Source organism: Balaenoptera musculus, chromosome 15 (genome assembly GCF_009873245.2).
Source record: "Balaenoptera musculus isolate JJ_BM4_2016_0621 chromosome 15, mBalMus1.pri.v3, whole genome shotgun sequence".
Classification (NCBI taxonomy): Eukaryota; Metazoa; Chordata; class Mammalia; order Artiodactyla; family Balaenopteridae; genus Balaenoptera; species Balaenoptera musculus.
Window position 1 is genome coordinate 37,094,433 of NC_045799.1, and position 18,197 is coordinate 37,112,629.

The 18,197-nt window shown below is 40.6% G+C and overlaps 1 pseudogene; it reads left to right on the forward strand.

The window, feature by feature from the left end:
- The first annotated feature begins 3,734 nt into the window (after nt 1–3,734).
- LOC118881609 lies at nt 3,735–16,591 on the forward strand (annotated as a pseudogene).
- Nucleotides 16,592–18,197: the final 1,606 nt, after the last annotated feature.

The window sequence follows — 18,197 nt, forward strand, 5'->3', positions numbered from 1 at the left end:
GAGTGGGAAAAAGAAAACCCAGCTCTTTTGCCTTGGAGTTAGGATGAAATTTGAGGTGTAATTTACATTATCAACCTCTCCTGAGGGTTAAGGCTGAAGCTAGAACTTGGCTTGGCTTCTTTCCTTCTCTCTCCTGCTTTCCACACCCAATTTTTCCCAAGAGAACTTCCTCAATAAATCAAGTTGCATGTGAATTCTCATCTCAAGGTCTGCTTCTTGGAACCCTCTGCTAAAATAAGGACCATACAACTCTGTACACAAGTATGGGGAGAGTAGAGAGTCATCCTAGGGAAAGAACATTTGAGTGGATCAGAGTTCCTGGTGCTCTGGTTGGGAATTTTCAGCTGGATTTATGCACTGGGAATCTGGCATTGTGAATGTAGTGTCTGCCAAGCTAGAGAAAAATTCTCTTGCAATTTCAGACTTGAGGTCAATAACTATTGATTGACCAACTTTCTGTCCCCAACAGTCCCTCTTGGGTCCAATTCTAGATAAGTGATATTCAAATCTGGAGGATTCTTGGCTTACATCTGTCTCTCCCTCTTTCTCTCCCTCTCCCACTTGCTTTTAAGACTGGCTCCGAAGATGCAAAAATGGCACCGCAGAGCTCTGGGCCTTAAGATGCAGGACCACGGGTAGCCATACAAGCAACATCATGGCCTTTTGGGTTGATGTGGTCATTATTTCAGCCTCTACATTTTATCCCATAGCTTTGTTTTCCTTTGCTTTCCAAGTCTGGATCTACAGGTAGGCCCTATGTAGAAATCCAGGTCTGCCCCCTAGCAGGCAAAAATTCCATTACTCACTGTGGCTTAGAATAATATGTATATAATAAAATATTTACCATTTGAGTGCATGCTGTATGCCATTTTACAAATGAAGAAATCGAGGTTTAGAAAAGAAAACTAACTTGCCCAGATTCACAAGGCTACAAAGTAGCTGTGTCTTGCTACCAACAGATGAAGGATTTGGTGAGCCACATATGAGTCCTGAACCTCCATGCATCCTACAAGTCATAGCATTTTCCACCCTGGTTTTGCTGACCCAGGCTCTAGCACTGGGATAGTCTTTGGTTTTCTTGCTAAGTGCGCCAGTTGTACTTTCCAGGTTAGGGCCCTGACATCCATCCTCTGCTGACTGGTTTCTCCCGGGAGCTGACACTTTCTTCTCAAAACGTGTCTTCAATTTCTACCTGCCATCCCCTACGTATATACATAGCAGGAGGATGTGCCCTAAATGCACATCTCTGGGGACTTCCTGTTTCAAAGCCCTGCCCACTTCCTGCCAGGCTTAGCTGTGGCAACTGGGGGCCTAAAACCCTCACTGTGTCTTAGGTCGGATTCCCCAGAAGCAGAGCCCAGGACAGGAAAAATCAGGTGCCCAGGGTATATTGAGGAAGGAAGCTTAGGAGAAGCCTCTAAGGGAGGAAAGAAGACAGGACAGGGGAAGAAGGCAAGCAAAGATGTGTGCTCTGGCAAAATCTAAACTTGGCCTGATCCATGAAAGGCTCTAGAGACACAATCGTCCCCTCCTCAAGGCAAGGGAGCTGGCCTTTTGTACCCCTGCATCAGTCAGTCATTGCTATAGGCTTCTCCTGGTGGAGGGTATAGGGGTATAACCTCCTAGGCATCAGTTAAGGGCAATTCTTGGGGAAGGAGGCCTCTGTGAGCCCTTAGCAGCCAACACTGAAAGCAGCTGGGGGCTGGGGGCCCTGCCCATGTAAAAGCATCTACTCCAAGTGCCTGAGTCCAAGTCGGGCTCTGAACTGACAGGCTTCAGCAATCAGATCCCTTTCTCTCACCCCACCTCCCTGCTCCTGGACTCCTCCTGCTCCCCACCAGCCCTTGTGGCTGGGATCCCCCATGCCAGCTGCTCATCCACAGCTTACTTGATTTTAGTACAGAGTAAACTGCATTGGCGCCCGACACTTTATTAGTGTTCTAAATCTTTGTTTACAGTTACCAAGACTCCCCAGGTGGCAGCAAAAAGTCAACAAGGAAATAATACTCCACCAGCTGGCGTATTAGTTGGGGATCAAACCACCACACAGGTAACAGCTGGGTGTGCGCCCACAATCCTCAGGGCATTGCTGGCCCTGAAGGCTCATCTGGAGTTACGTGTTTTAACCCCCTTTCTGAGCCTGCCTCTTTATCCTCCACATCTTCCAGTTCTTTTGCACCATGTGGAAGCTGAGGTAGTAATGAGCTTTGAAGCTGTTCCACTGCCTTTGACAGCCCATAGTTGTTCGTTTGATCCAGTTGCTTGCTGCTATGTACATGAATCTCTTGGCAAAATCTGTGCCATTACGTATTGTTTCCTTAGTCTAAAATTCACATCTTCTGATGTTAAATCCTATGTGTTTCTTGTTGTATGAAATGAACACTTTAATGTAGCCCTGAAGAAAAACTCTCCAGCTCTTCTTATCCGGGACTGAAGAAATTAGGGTGAGTCCAAAGGAAGTCATTCAGAGGGGCCAAGAGAAATATACTAAACACTGCTGCTATTGCTTCATGCTTCCTGGTTTGATTCCCTGGACCACATGCATGTGACCCATGGGCGGGCTAGAGACACCATGAGGGTGGCAACACGCTTGGGCTTTAGAGCTTGTGCCTGAATTCTGGTTCCAGAAAATCAGAGCTGCATGACTTGGGGCAAGTGACTTAAAATCTTCATGCATCAGATTTCTTCTCCATAAAATAATAGTACCTATTATTTAATGGCTGTGAGGATGACATTTGAAAATATATGTTAGACACTCAACCTCGAGGCTGTGTCTAGATTTGGTGGGGCCTGAAGTTTATTTAAATATACCCTCCCACAAATTAAAAAAAAATTAAAACATTTTGCATTTGCAGATTTTATGAAAATACTTAACTATGTGAACATGCTAAGGCCACTTTCAACGCCTTGGGAAAGCTTCACGTATGTGAGAGGCCCCAAGCTTAAGCTTTATTAGCTTCATATTAAATCTGCTTTTCTTAATAGTCAGTGCTCACTAAATATTAGCTATCAGGGATCTGGTGTGGGAAAGAGGGGCCTCAGCTTCTTATACATGTGTTCTTAATTAGACTCCATGCCTCTTGGGAGTGAGCCAAAGACCCAATAATACGGTCTGGTGATCTGGGGGGAGTTTAGGAGAATGTATTGTGTCTGGGTGGGACAGTACCTTGTGAAAGGGATGTGATCAACTGTATTTCCTAGGATAAGTAATGTTAGCTACTATAAAAAACAACCCCTATAATTTCAGTAGCCCCAAAATAAAAAAATATATTTCTAATTCATATAAAGTCCACTGGATTCTCCTGGTTGGTGAGACCCAGACTCCTTCATCTCATGAGTCCCCATCTTAGTTCTTAGAATCCTCTCCATCTAGCTGATAGATAGGGAAAAAATACAGTGGAAGATAGCTCATGGGAAATCTTCGTGGGCCACATTCTACTGGATAGAACTCAGACACATGGCCACAAGTAACTGTAGAGGAATCTGGGAAATGTGGTCTAGCTGTGTAACCAGGAAGAAAGGGAAACAGATTTGGTGAGCCAGTTTAATATCTGCCAAACCAACTTTCCTTTAAGTTTGACTAAGGACCACAAGGCGGGGCTGAAGTAAATTTTACTTGAGTCCAATAACAGGCAGAGTTTTGTCTCTAGACTGAGTAGACAAGAGCTATGAGAAACACAGGAGATAAAAGGGAATCAATCATAAGAGGCAGGCCTATGGCTTCAAAGGTTAGTATGTCTTTTGTTGACCTTGTACTGATGCTACTGGAAGCCTTACTCCATGGGAAGGTCAAGAGGGAACCTCTCCACTTCCAGGATGTCCAAGAAGAACAGGGGTCTGTGGAAGTACAGGAAGAAGACCCTGGGCCAGACCATGTACCAGCCAGAGATAGGAGCAAAGAGTGGGAAGTAGTCCCCATTCCTGAGAGGTAGAAAGAAATTCATGCTCAAAGAAAAGTTCACAGTTTTGGAGAATAGACTAGAATATCAGAGAGGAAGTATAAGACATTATATTTTTGAAAGGGAAGATGGCAAAAACCACATTGGAAAAAGAGAGTCAACTCTACCCTTTGGCCATAACATCCAAAAGAGAAGAGAAATCTGAAAGCATTCCACACAACACAGAGAGCAGCAAGCAAGCCTTACTATGGATTCATAGTCTCCATCATCCGAGTCTACTCAGCAGTTTCCTCCGGCAGAATCACAAAGCCCTGCAGTGACCTCAGGAGCCAAGAGTGAGAATTGTCAGCATCAGGGTGCAGGTAGGGGTATTAAATAAATGATGTTGGGATTTCTGCTTATCATGGGACCCTGAGGGACCATGGACACTTGAGGACTTTGGTTCATTCTCATCTGCCTACCACAGAACAGAAAGCATTGGATTGGTTATTTTCCTTTTTTTCTTTTTAAAAATTTAACTCTATTCTGACGTGCTGTGGCTAAAGCTTATAAAGAGTCCAGTCTTCTAGTACATTTCCAGGATGGCAGCTTAAGCAAAGAAGGAAGCAATCACTTTCTACCTTCACCCCATAGAATAAGGTCACCTGACCCTCAATTCTGAAAGCCGGTGGACTCCAAAGTTAAACTTGTCAGAGCCTTCCTGCTTCAAGGTCTTCACATTTCTTCTCAGAAGCTACTGGACCTCATCAGTCAGCTCAGTTTTACCCATATCTCAAGGGTTGATTTTTACCTATATAGGAAGAATTTACCCAGCTTTCATGGTATCAATTTTTCCTCAATGCTCTGCCTCTGAGCTGTACATAATCCTGTTTAAATAGCTAGATCATTTCCTTCCAAATAGAAATTCTTTCCAAATTTCTTTCCCCTATCAGGTGGCTCAACACCAACTGGGTAAGTACTATGACCAGTCACCCTGCTCCTTGTACTGCTCTGTTTTGGCCTGTCCCACTGGATCTCTTGCTTAGTCCCATGCTGTCTTCTCTGCCTGGAACCATCTTCCCATAGAGCCTTGCATGCCTCATTCCTGCTCATTGGTCAGCGTCAGCTTAAATCTCAACTCCTTAAAAACCCTCCTGTGATTAATTTATCTAAAACATGACCTACCTCTGTCATTCTCTTCCACTTACTCTGAAATTCTATAATTTATTTTTATTTATTTTTTATTTTAATTAAAAAAAATTTTTTATTAGTCATCCATTTTATAAACATCAGTGTATACATGTCAATCCCAATCTCCCAATTCATCACACCACCACCCCCACCCCCTGCCGCTTTCCCCCCTTGGTGTCCATACGTTGGTTCTCTACATCTGTGTCTCAATTTCTGCCCTGCAAACCAGTTCATCTGTATCATTTCTCTAGGTTCCACATATATGCATTAATATACGATATTTGTTTTTCTCTTTCTGACTTACTTCACTCTGGATGACAGTCTCTAGATCCATCCACGTCTCTACAAATGACCCAATTTCATTCCTTTTTATGGCTGAGTAATATTCCATTGTATATATGTACCACAACTTCTTTATCTATTCGTCTGTTGATGGGCATTTAGGTTGCTTCCATGACCTGGCTACTGTAAATAGTGCTGCAATGAACATTGGGGTGCATGTGTCTTTTTGAATTATGGTTTTCTCTGGATATATGCCTAGTAGTGGGATTGCTGGATCATATGGTAATTCTATTTTTAGTTTTTTAAGGAACCTCCATACTGTTCTCCATAGTGGCTGTATCAATTTACATTCCCACCAACAGTGCAAGAGGGTTCCCTTTTCTCCACACCCTCTCCAGCATTTGTTGTTTGTAGATTTTCTGATGATGCCCATTCTAAGTGGTGTGAGGTGATAACTCATTGTAGTTTTGATTTGCATTGCTCTAATAATTAGTGATGTTGAGCAGCTTTTCATGTGCCTCTTGGCCATCTGTATGTCTTCTTTGGAGAAATGTCTATTTAGGTCTTCTGCCCATTTTCAGATTAGGTTGTTTTTTTTTTTTTTTAATATTGAGCTGCATGAGCTGTTTATATATTTTGGAGATTAATCCTTTGTCCATTGATTCATTTGCAAATATTTTCTCCCATTCTGAGGGTTGTCTTTTCGTCTTGTTTATGGTTTCCTTTGTTGTGCAAAAGCTTTGAAGTTTCCTTAGGTCCCATTTGTTTATTTTTGTTTTTATTTCCATTACTCTAGGAGGTGGATCAAAAAAGATATTGCTGTGATTTATGTCAAAGAGTGTTCTTCCTATGTTTTCCTCTAAGAGTTTTAAAGTGTCCAGTCTTACATTTAGGTCTTGAATCCATTTTGAGTTTATTTTTGTGTATGGTGTTAAGAAATGTTCTAATTTCATTCTTTTACATGTAGCTGTCCAGTTTTCCCAGAACCACTTATTGAAGAGGCTGTCTTTTCTCCATTGTATATCCTTGCCTCCTTTGTCATAGATTAGTTGACCATAGGTGCGTGGGTTTACCTCTGGCCTTTCTATCTTGTTCCATTGATCTATATTTCTGTTTTTGTGCCAGTACCATATTGTCTTGATTACTGTAGCTTTGTAGTATAGTCTGAAGTCAGAGAGCCTGATTCCTCCAGCTCTGTTTTTCTTTCACAAGATTGCTTTGGCTATTCAGGGTCTTGCCATACAAATTGTGAAATTTTTGTTCTACTTCTGTGAAAAATGCCAGTGGTAGTTTGATAGGGATTGCATTGAATTAGTAGATTGCTTTGAGTAGTAGAGTCATTTTCACAATGTTGATTCTTCCAATCCAAGAACATGGTATATCTCTCCATCTATTTGTATCATCTTTAATTTCTTTCCTCAGTGTCTTATAATTTTCTGCTTACAGGTCTTTTGTCTCCTTAGGTAGGTTTATTCCTAGATATTTTATTCTTTTTGTGGCAATGGTAAATGGGAGTGTTTTCTTAATTTCACTTTCAGATTTTTCATCATTAGTGTATAGGTATACAAGAGATTTCTGTGCATTAATTTTGTATCCTGCAACTTTACCAAATTCATGGATTAGCTCTAGTAGTTTTCTGGTGGCATCTTTAGGATTCTCTATGTATAGCATCATGTCATCTGCAAACAGTGACCGTTTTACTTCTTCTTTTCCAATTTGTATTCTTTTTATTTCTGTTTCTTCTCTGATTGCCATGGCTAGGACTTCCAAAACTATGTTGAATAATAGTGGTGAGGGTAGACATCCTTGTCTTGTTCCTGTTCTTAGAGAAAATGCTTTCAGTTTTTCACCATTGAGAATGATGTTTGCTGTGGGTTTGTCATATAAGGCCTTTATTATGTTGAGGTAGGTTCCCTCTATGCCCACTTTCTGGAGAGTTTTTATCATAAATTGGTGTTGAATTTTGTCAAAAGCTTTTTCTGCATCTATTGAGATGATCATAGGGTTTTTATGTTTCAATTTGTTAATATGGTGCATCACATTGATTGATTTGCATATACTGAAGAATCCTTGCATCCCTGGGATAAATCCCACTTGATCATGGTGTATGATCCTTTGAATGTGTTGTTGGATTCTGTTTGCTAGTATTTTGTTGAGGATTTTTGCATCTGTATTCATCAGTGATATTGGTCTGTAATTTTCTTTTTTTGTAGTATCTTTGTCTGGTTTTGGTATCAGGGTGATGGTGGCCTCATAGAATGAATTTGGGAGTGTTCCTTCCTCTGCAGTTTTTTGGAAGAGTTTGAGACGGATGTCTGTTAGCTCTTCTCTAAATGTTTGATAGAATTCACCTGTGAAGCCATCTGGTCCTGGACTTTTGTTTGTTGGAAAATTTTTCATCACAGTTTCAATTTCATTACTTGTGATTGGTCTGTTCATATTTTCTCTTTCTTCCTGTTTCAGTCTTGGAAGGTTATACCTTTCTAAGAATTTGTCCATTTCTTCCAGGTTGTCCATTTTATTGGCATACAGTTGCTTGTAGTAATCTCTTAGGATGCTTTGTATTTCTGCGGTGTCTGTTGTAACTTCCCCTTTTTCATTTCTAATTTTATTGATCTGAATCCTCTCCCTCTTTTTCTTGATGAGTCTGGCTAATGGTTTATCAATTTTGTTTATATTCTGAAAGAACCAGCTTTTAGTTTTATTGATCTTTGCTATTGTTTTCTTTGATTCTGTCTCTTTTATTTCTGCTCTGACCTTTATGATTTCTTTCCTTCTGCTAACTTTGGGTTTTGTTTGTTCTTCTTTCTCTAGTTCCTTTAGGTGCAAGATTAGATTGTTTATTTGAGATTTTTCTTGTTTCTTGAGGTAGGCTTATAAAGCTATAAACTTCCCTCTTAGAACTGCTTTTGCTGCATCCCATAGGTTTTAGATCGTCGTGTTTTCATTGTCATTTGTCTCTAGGTATATTTTGATTTCTTCTTTGATTTCTTCAGTGATCTCTTGGTTATTTAGTAACGTATTGTTTAGCCTCCATGTGTTTGTGTTTTTTACATTTTTTTCCCTCTAATTCATTTCTAATCTCATTGCGTTGTGGTCAGAAAAGATGCTTGATATGATTTCACTTTTCTTAAATTTACTGAGGCTTGATTTGTGACCCAAGATGTGATCTATCCTGGAGAATGTTCCATGCGCACTTGAGAAGAAAGTGTAATCTGCTGTTTTTAGATGGAATGTCCTATAATATCAATTAAATCTATCTGGTCTATTGTGTCATTTAAAGCTTGTGTTTCCTTATTAATTTTCTGCTTGGATGATCTGTCCATTGGTGTAAGTGAGGTGTTAAAGTTCCCCACTATTACTGTGTTACTGTCAATGTTCTCTTTTATAGCTGTTAGCAGTTGCCTTATCTATTGGGGTGCTCCTATGTTGGGTGCATATATATTTATAATTTTTATATTTTCTTTTTGGATTGATCCCTTGATCATTATGTAGTGTCCTTCCTTGCCTCTTTTAACATTCTTTATTTTAAAGTCTATTTTATGTGATATTAGTGATGCTACTTCAGCTTTCTTTTGATTTCCATTTGCATGGAATATCTTTTTCCATACCCTCACTTTCAGTCTGTATGTGTCCCTAAGTCTGAAGTGGGTCTCTTGTAGACAGCATATATATGGGTCTTGTTTTTTTTTTTTTTTTTTTTTTTTTTTTTTTTTTTTTAAATTTATTTATTTATTTATGGCTGTGTTGGGTCTTCGTTTCTGTGCGAGGGCTGTCTCTAGTTGCAGCAAGCGGGGACCACTCTTCATTGCGGTGCGCGGGCCTCTCACCATCGCGGCCTCTCTTGCTGCGGAGCACAGGCTCCAGACGCGCAGGCTCAGTAATTGTGGCTCACGGGCCCAGTTGCTCCGCGGCATGTGGGATCCTCCCAGACCAGGGCTCGAACCCGTGTCCCCTGCATTGGCAGGCAGATTCTCAACCACTGCGCCACCAGGGAAGCCCTGGGTCTTGTTTTTGTATCCATTCAGCAAGCCTTTGTCTTTTGGTTGGAGCATTTAATCCATTCACGTTTAAGGTAATTATCAATATGTATGTTCCTATTACCATTTTCTTAATTGTTTTGAATCGTTTTTGTAGGTCCTTTTCTTCTCTTGTGTTTCCCACTTAGAGAAGTTCCTTTAGCATTTGTTGTAGAGCTGGTTTTGTGGTACTGAATTCTCTTAGTTTTTGCTTGTCTGTAAAGCTTTTGATTTCTCCACGAATCTGAATGAGATCCTTGCCGGGTAGAGTAATCTTGGTTGTAGGTTCTTCCCTTTCATCACTTTAAGTATATCATGCCATTCCCTTCTGGCTTGTAGAGTTTCTGCTGAGAAATCAGCTGTTAACCTTATGGGAGTTCCCTTGTATATTTTTTGTCATTTTCCCCTTGATGTTTTCAATAATTTTTGTCTTTAATTTTTGCCAATTTGATTACTATGTGTCTTGGCATGTTTCTGCTTGGGTTTGTCCTGTATGGACTCTCTGCACTTCCTGGACTTGGGTGGTTATTTCCTTTCCCATGTTAGGGAAGTTTTCAACTATAATCTCTTCAGGTATTTTCTCTGGTCCTTTCTCTCTCTCTTCTCCTTCTGGGACCCCTATAATGCGAATGTTGTTGCATTTAATATTGTCCCAGAGTTCTCTTATGCTGTCTTCATTTCTTTTCATTCTTTTTTCTTTGTTCTGTTCCGCAGCAGTGAATTCCACCATTCTTTCTTCCAGGTCACTTATCCGTTCTTCTGCCTCAGTTATTCTGCTATTGATTCCTTCTAGTGTAGTTTTCATATCAGTTATTGTATTGTTCATCTCTGTTTCTTTTTTCTTTAATTCTTCTAGGTCTTTTTTAAACATTTCTTGCATCTTCTCGATCTTTGCCTCCATTCTTTTTCTGAGGTCCTGGATCATCTTCACTATCATTACAGAATTTATTTTTTTTTTGCGCTCATTGCTATCGGTCTCCCCAACCAGAACACAAAATTCACAACAGGAGTCACTCTGTCTTGTTTGTCATGATAACCCTAGGACGTCTGGGAACTTAATAAATATTTGTTGATTGAATGAGTTCCATATTCCACCTGCCCGTTGATTTTTTTTTCACCAACAACAGCATCAATGTCTTTTCCCTTCAGCATTAGCCACAAGTTAATAAATCCAACTCTGTTCCCCAAAACAAAATTTTACATTGATAGGGAATGACATGCATGCAGTTTGAACCAATATTTGTGATTTTCTACCTTGGAGAAATTTAACTAATAGTTCAGCCTTACAGAAAACATTTCCTACTATACCAGCTACATCTGGGGTTCTCCATACTTTTCCTAGAAAATATGTATAGGACTGGGGGAAAAAGAGGAGCATCATTCAGCTACAAAGCTTAGAAAACTCTCTTTTGGTCTCCCTCTTGGCTCTACAGTAGATATGACTAATGTATAGAATTCCCCCCTCCCACGGCTGCTCTTCTAGAAAGACATGGTACCAAACTGTAATTTTCATACATCAAAATTATGACTGGCTTATTCATTTCTGTAAAACAAGTACCTAGAACAGCCCCTGGCATGTGGTTGGTGCTCAGTAAATGCAAATTGAATGCCTATTGAATGACCAGATTTATAAACATTTGCCAGTTACCTGGACAGAGTTTGGCCCTTGAGAAGAAAGGAGTTGGCCATAGCATCCCGGAATTAGCACTGCCAGAGTCATTGGGAAGAGAATGGATTTTGCAGACCCGAATGTTAGCACATTAAGGAGTGGAAGGCTGGAGATCATCTTTGCTTTGGTTTAATAATTTTATCTAGACCTCTTTATTCAGTAGAACTTAGCTCCCAGTAAGAGGTCAATTCTATAATGAGAAGTTTTGTTCTTCCATTATTTTTGAGACATTTAAGGTCCAATAAAAGGGGTTAGGACTGACTTGGTATCGGAAATTAAAAGGAAGACAAGACATTTGCATGTTTTGACAATAGCTTCACACTTTCACCTGTGCAACCTTTTCTTAAACACTCTTGCAATTATCCGAGAATCAGGATTCCATAATCCAGTCTGAAATGGTTTCCTCTGGAGGCTCATGTAAATGCATTCCTTTCTTGCTTTCTCCCTGACTTCTGATTTTGCTTACATGCTTGATAAGCACCCCAAGGACGAGGAGGACACAGAGAGCAGAGTGTTGAGCATTGATTCAGTCAGCAGTTTGTGTATTTTCTTTCTTATCCTGGATATGAAGCCCCATTCTAAAATTTGCAATTAAAACCAGAGCCTACCTTAAAGATAACATTATCTTTTTCCTCCAATGGTCAAACTCTGCATAATAACATCAAATTGTATTCACTGTCCCTCCAGAGTGGCTCACTGCTTTTAATAAGTAAGTGGAAAAGAGAATGTTGTTCTTGGTTCTAGCTGTATTCCATTGCAAAAGCTCAAACTGCACTAGGGTGAAGATTACAATATTTTTGCAAGGGTTAGAAGGGATCCCAACTATCCAAAATAGCTCAATGTGCCCAGATGGAGACCGTTGCATTTACGTGTGGTGTCTAAGCCTCTTTTCTGGCACACAGTTGTTTAAGAAGCCATTTTTCTTGGTATGTCCTGATAATCCCACCTCATTTCCGCCAAGGGCAGGACTGAATTAGAACAGCATGACCAAGGATAACCTCTAAAACATGATTTTATGTTGACCCCCTGCCATCACCAGGAGATATGATGGTTTAAGAGGGCTATGCATCCTTTGACACTCTTCCACTAAGGGGTAGGGTCTGCGTTCCCACCCTTTGATATCGGGTGGGCTTTGTCATTGCCTCAACCTAAGGAGTGCAACAGAAATAACCCTGAGACTGCCATGTGCTGAAGGTACCAGGTGGAGAGACCACTGAGAGAGAAGAGAGATGACCAATGAGCCCCAGCTGTTCCAGCCCCAGCCATTCCATCTTCCCAGGCCATAGAATGCCATGCATGTGAATGCAGAAAACTTCAAGATGACTCTAGCTCTAGTTGCTTTCTGATTGTAACCACCAAGAGCTCGGAGCCAGATGTGCCCAGAGGAGCCTGGCTGACCCCAGAACCATGAGAGACACTAATAAGTTATTATTGTCTTAAGACCCTATGTTTTGAGGTTGTTGGTTACATTGCAGTAAATAACTAGAAGAGGAGGCATCACTCATAATGTGATGTGGAACTCAACCCAGATGATTCTCCTGCTCCCACTAGATACAAGGCTGTGGTAGGCGGCACTGATGTGAGCACACAGAGACAAAGCAATGCCACACGGGACGCTGGAGCTGGTAGCTGTCTGCAGGCTATGATTTGACAGGGAATCAATGGAACCTCCCCAAGGGGACTACTCTGGTTCCTGAACGTAGTAATTGCTTAGACAGGATTTGCATCCTAGCAAACGTGCAGAATGCTAGAGATCCCCACATACAGGGAGTTTCAAACTAGGAGCACTTGGGGTTTTGAGAAGGGACTGTCAAGGAGGTAGGGTGCAGAGCAAGCCTAGTGGGAACAACCTTTTCCTTTTCTCTGTTCTCAGGGTCAGGGCTTCTTTCCAGCCTCAGGGGTGGGACATGTGACTCCAGTGACCCATCAGTGCAACACGTTCCTCTGGCCATTATGATTGCTGTAGGCTTGGACATGAGGTCCAGGCCAGCCAATCAAAGTGAATGTCAGGATCTTCACAGGGAATTCTGGGGGAAAGATGTTCACTCTTCTTCACTAGATTGGACATTAAAAGGATGTTGCTCTGAGAGCTTCCAGCAGTCATCCTGTGATGAGGAGGCAAGGATCCTGGGAATGGAGTAGAAAGAGGGAAAGCAAAGGAGAGAGGAGGCAGACAAACTGATCTTGATATCTTTGTTTGTACCTCTGTATCCAGCTATGCTTGAAGCTGGACCTTCCTGGGTTATTTTTTAATTTGAGCCCATAAATTTATTTTGCCTGTTGACTTAAGCAACTAGAATCAAAAGAATATCAATGAATACATATATGCTTAGCTTCTTCAGAAGTATGTCTGGGAAAAATTATTTCTGCTGCTAAAAATGTGTTTAGAAATAGCTGATATTAGTGCATTTGATTTAGTCCTTTTTGTTTTGCAAAAGGAAAGGAATAAAGTCAAATTAGTACCCTTGTCACCTGACATAATCCCATGTAATAATAATGATGATAAAGATGATGATGATGGTACTAACATTCACTGAGCCCTAATCCTGGGCAAGACAATGTTCTAAATGCTATGGATATATTAGCTCATTTAATCATCTCAATAATATTATAGGATACTCCATGATTATGCCCGTATACAAATAACGGAATTGAAACACAGAGAAGATAAGTAACGTTCCTCAGATCACACAGCAGTAGTGGTGAAGCTCGGATTGAACACAGACCGTTCTCTTAGCTGTACCCTGGTGCTGTCTCTGACAAGGTAAAGTGATTTTTGAACAACCCCTGGGTTCTGGGCCCTTTGTCTTTTCACAGAACCTCCATTCTTAAAGCATGCAACCCAGAAGGCCCATGTTAAATATAAGTGGGAGAGTTTCCATCACTGTGGATTTGCCTCCATCATCTGTTCTAATTCCAGCAACAAAGTACATGCTTTAGCCATGTTGGCTTGGGTCTGACATCTTTCCCAGAGGTGAGAAAATGCAGAGATCAAAGAGAAAAATTTTAACGTAAGTTGTCAGCTTGTTTCTGCTGCCAAAAATTTTCATGCTTAAAAATATGGCACAATACTTTATTCTTCAATTTAAAAAAATTAAATTGTAGCTGACTCTCAGTCCTCTTTTCACTTGGGTTGAGGGAGATTCAGTCTCAGTGAGAATGAAGAGTCTTCCCTCCCACCCCTGCAGTTCCCAGAAGGGTCCAGGAAGTTGTGTGCAGCATAGAATTTGGGGGGCACCCCCCCTGGTGTTTGGACCCTGTATGCTCCTTGTTCAGATGTGTATAGTCCTTGGAGGGAAGGTGGCTCTGACAGACACTTCATTGTCTGTTACTCTTGGGTGCAGGGCACTTTGTGAGACTGGTTTCCCAGAGGCTGGGGCCAAGCTTCCCTCATGGGCCTCACATCCATTTAATTCTAAGGAGATGCTAGGGTGCCAGATGGGAAGCCACCATCCCTTTCTTTGTCTCCGCTAATCTTCACCTCTCTGCTTTTACTATTTCTACCTTCCTTTGGATGAAGAACACAAGCACCCTCACTGCCCCCACTCCGTTCTTTGTAGCACTTTTCACATTGCATGGGTTTCAGCCTAAATTAAAATGGGCTTTTTAAAGAATTGTAGGGCTTTTAACCATTCAAGCATCATTTATTTTACTATTCCCTTAAATACATTTTGAAAAATCTCTTAGAAGTCCAGTCAGTTTAGGGGTTAGTTAGTGTGTATTTTAATTGACCATTCAATTTCAAATAAATATGGAGGAAATTGTAACCCTCTTCAACAGCTCAACGACAATTTAAGGAGAATGAGAACCTGATTGAAACCATTAGGAACTTAGAAACCAGACTCGGATGTGGTCAGATGTGGTCAAAGAAAACAAGCCCAGGAATTTTTAAAACCTGCCTTATTTTGCTTTTAAGAAAAACGTTAAAATCACAAAATTAAAAGAGATATTGCCTTAAATTGGAAACGATTTAATAAACAGATTGGATGCAATTATTATAGTTGGCATTGAGAAATATTGATAACTAAAATTTTATCTTTTGAAAAATAAAAATGATCGTTCTCACCTAGCCTGTAGGCTAGAAGCTGGGAAAGAAAACATTTCAATATCCTGTCCTCTATTACATATGTTGATCAACCCATGTAATCAAATTCCTGATCAGATGGGCCATCTGCAGACACCCCGAGAAGGAGAGTTTTCTATCAGCCCCATTTTATTTACTCCCTTTTTGGATTTGTGGACTTTACTGAATTTTGTGGTAGGTGAATAATAGCCTAATAAAACTATTCCAAAAACTATTCCAAAAATTTATATATATACATATATATACACATTATATATGTATATATAAATAATGTTATAAAATATATATAAAAACTATATATAATTTTAAATGTATAACACATTATAATCAATATAGTGTGTATTATGTATCTCATATGTATAATGTGTTGTTAGTTGTATCTTACATTATATATTGTATAAATGCATCTATGATTACATCATATAAAATTATAGACCTTTTCTTCCTTCATCTTTCCTCTCCCCCTCCCATTCCGCCCCCTCTGCTGCTCCGCTCTCTGGCCTGACTCGGCACTTGGGGGCCCCTGGAGAAGACACCAGGGTCGCCACCTCCTTTGTCCAGGCCTAGGTCTTCCTGAGCCTCCCCCCTTCCTCTCCAGGGTCTTCTTCTCCTTCAGTTTTGAAGCCAGTGGTGTTGTGGCCACCCTGCCAGGCTCTCTGAGAGTGGTGGGTGTGAAACAGGTCGGGAGTGACCTAGATTTCCAGACTCACCATGGTCAAATTCACCATGAGAGGGTGTGGACCGTGTTTAAGGATTGCCCCAGCATTCAGCGCTATGAGTAGTAAGTATCCACAAGCAGTTTTCTTGGAAGTAGGTGTACATCAGTGTCAGGGAATCAGCAATACCTACATTTTTGTTTTTTTGAAACAAAGTGAGAGTTGATCAGTATCAAGGAGCAAATGCTGTGGGACTAGAGGAAAAAATCAAGCAGCACTTAGAAAACAACCCTGGAAGCAATGAGGACACAGATATTCCAAAAGGCTATATGGATTTTATGCTTTTTTATTAACAAAGCTGGCTGTGAATGTCTTAATGAAAGTGAGGAGCATGGATTTGACAACTGTTTATGAAAAGACATGACCTTCTTGGAATCTGATTGGGATGGACAGCTGTTTATTACTGTGGTCTTCAATCAGCCTGTTAAGCTTTATTCAATGAAATTTCAAGGTCCAGATAATGGTCAGTGTCCAAAATACATAAAAATTTCTACCAATCTACCCCTATCTATGGATTTTGAAAAGGCAGAAAGAAGTGAACCAATTCCAGCTCTGGAACTATCAGAGGATGATATGAAAGAAGATGGTATTGTCCCACTTCATATGTTAAGTTTCAGAATGTTAACAGCATAACTATATTTGTTCAGTCCAATGAAGGTGAAGAAGAAACAGCTAGAATTTCATATTTTACTTTTATTGGGACTCCAGTCCAGGCAGCAAACATGAATGATTTCAAATGAGTAGTTTGCAAAAAAGGAGAAAGCCACAAAGGTACAAAAGACACTGGGAAACCATATTGCAATCAGAGCTACAACTCTTGGATAATTGCTTGATTCTCGCCAGAGACCTTCTTTTTTTTTTTTAATTTAATTAAAAAAATATATAGTTGATTTACAATGTTGTGTTAGTTTCCGGTATACAGCACGGTGAATCAGTTATACGTATACATATATACACTCTTTTTAAGATTCTTTTCCCATATAGGCCATTACAAAGTATTGAGTAGAATTCCCTGTGCTATACAGCAGGTCCTTATTCATTATCTATTTTATATATAGTAGTGTGTATAAGACTTTCAATATTTCATTCATTGCCATTACCAATAAATCATTGCCTTTGTTCAGATGGTAAAAAAAAAAATTATAACAAATAATTGGGCATGTTATAGAGTTGACCCTTGTACAAGCAAGTTTAGGGGCACTGACCCTCTGTGCAGTTGAAAATCCAAGTATAACTTATAGTCAGCCCTCTATATGCACATTTCTTCTGTATCCGCAGTTCTGTATCCGTGAATTCAACCAACCTCGGATCTTTTTTTTTTTTTTGGCCACACGGCTTGCAGGATCTTAATTCCCTGACTAGGGAATGATCCAGCCCTTGGCAGTGAAAGCGCAGAGTCCTAACCACTGGATCGCCAGAGAATTGCCAACCTTAGATCTTGTAATACTGTAGTACTATTCAGTGAAAAAGAATCCAAGTTTCAGTGGACCCACACAATTAAAATCCATGTTGTTCAAGGGTCACTTGTAATTGTTAATGAGCCCTTTACCTCTCCTGCTCTGATTTCAAAGCTGAAGACACCTAAATTCTTTTGAACCCCACAAAACTTCCTCCTTTCATAAATACAACACCCCAACTTTCTCCACAGGCCTGACAGTAAAACAAACAAACAAACAAAAAAAAACTTTCCCTGAGACTAGTCCATCCCTGTGTCGGGTTGTTTTTTTGTTGTTGTTTTTTTTGTTTGTTTTTTTTTGGCTGTGTTGGGTCTTCGTTTCTGTGCAAGGGCTTTCTCCAGTTGTGGCAAGCGGGGGCCACCCTCCATCGCGGTGCGCGGGCCTCTCACCACCGCGGCCTCTCCCGTTAAGCAGCACAGGCCCCAGACGCGCAGGCCCAGTAGTTGTGGCTCAGGGGCCCTGCCGCTCCGCAGCACGTGGGATCCTCCCAGACCAGGGCCCGAACCCGTGTCTCCTGCATCGGCAGGCAGATTCTCAACCACTGCGCCAGCAGGGAAGCCCTGTCGGGTTGTTTTTGATTTGTTTTGTTTAGTACATCATGAGGTCAAGAGCTCTGAAGTCAGCCTGCTGGGCCTCTAATCCTGGCTTCACCACTTTAACAGCTGTGATTGAATTCAAGTCAGCTCCCTCTCTTTGCCCAGATCACCCATCTGAAAAATGGAGGAGTAATTGAATTCATCACCCAAGGGCATCAGGAGGACTAAATGACTTCTAAGAATTCAGGGTTCAGTCATTAAAACAGTGACTTATGCTCAATAAATGATAGTAGTAGTCATATTATAGTTATCCTTCTGTTGTATGGATTCTCAAAAACATCTTAAATTTTAAACTACTTAGGCCT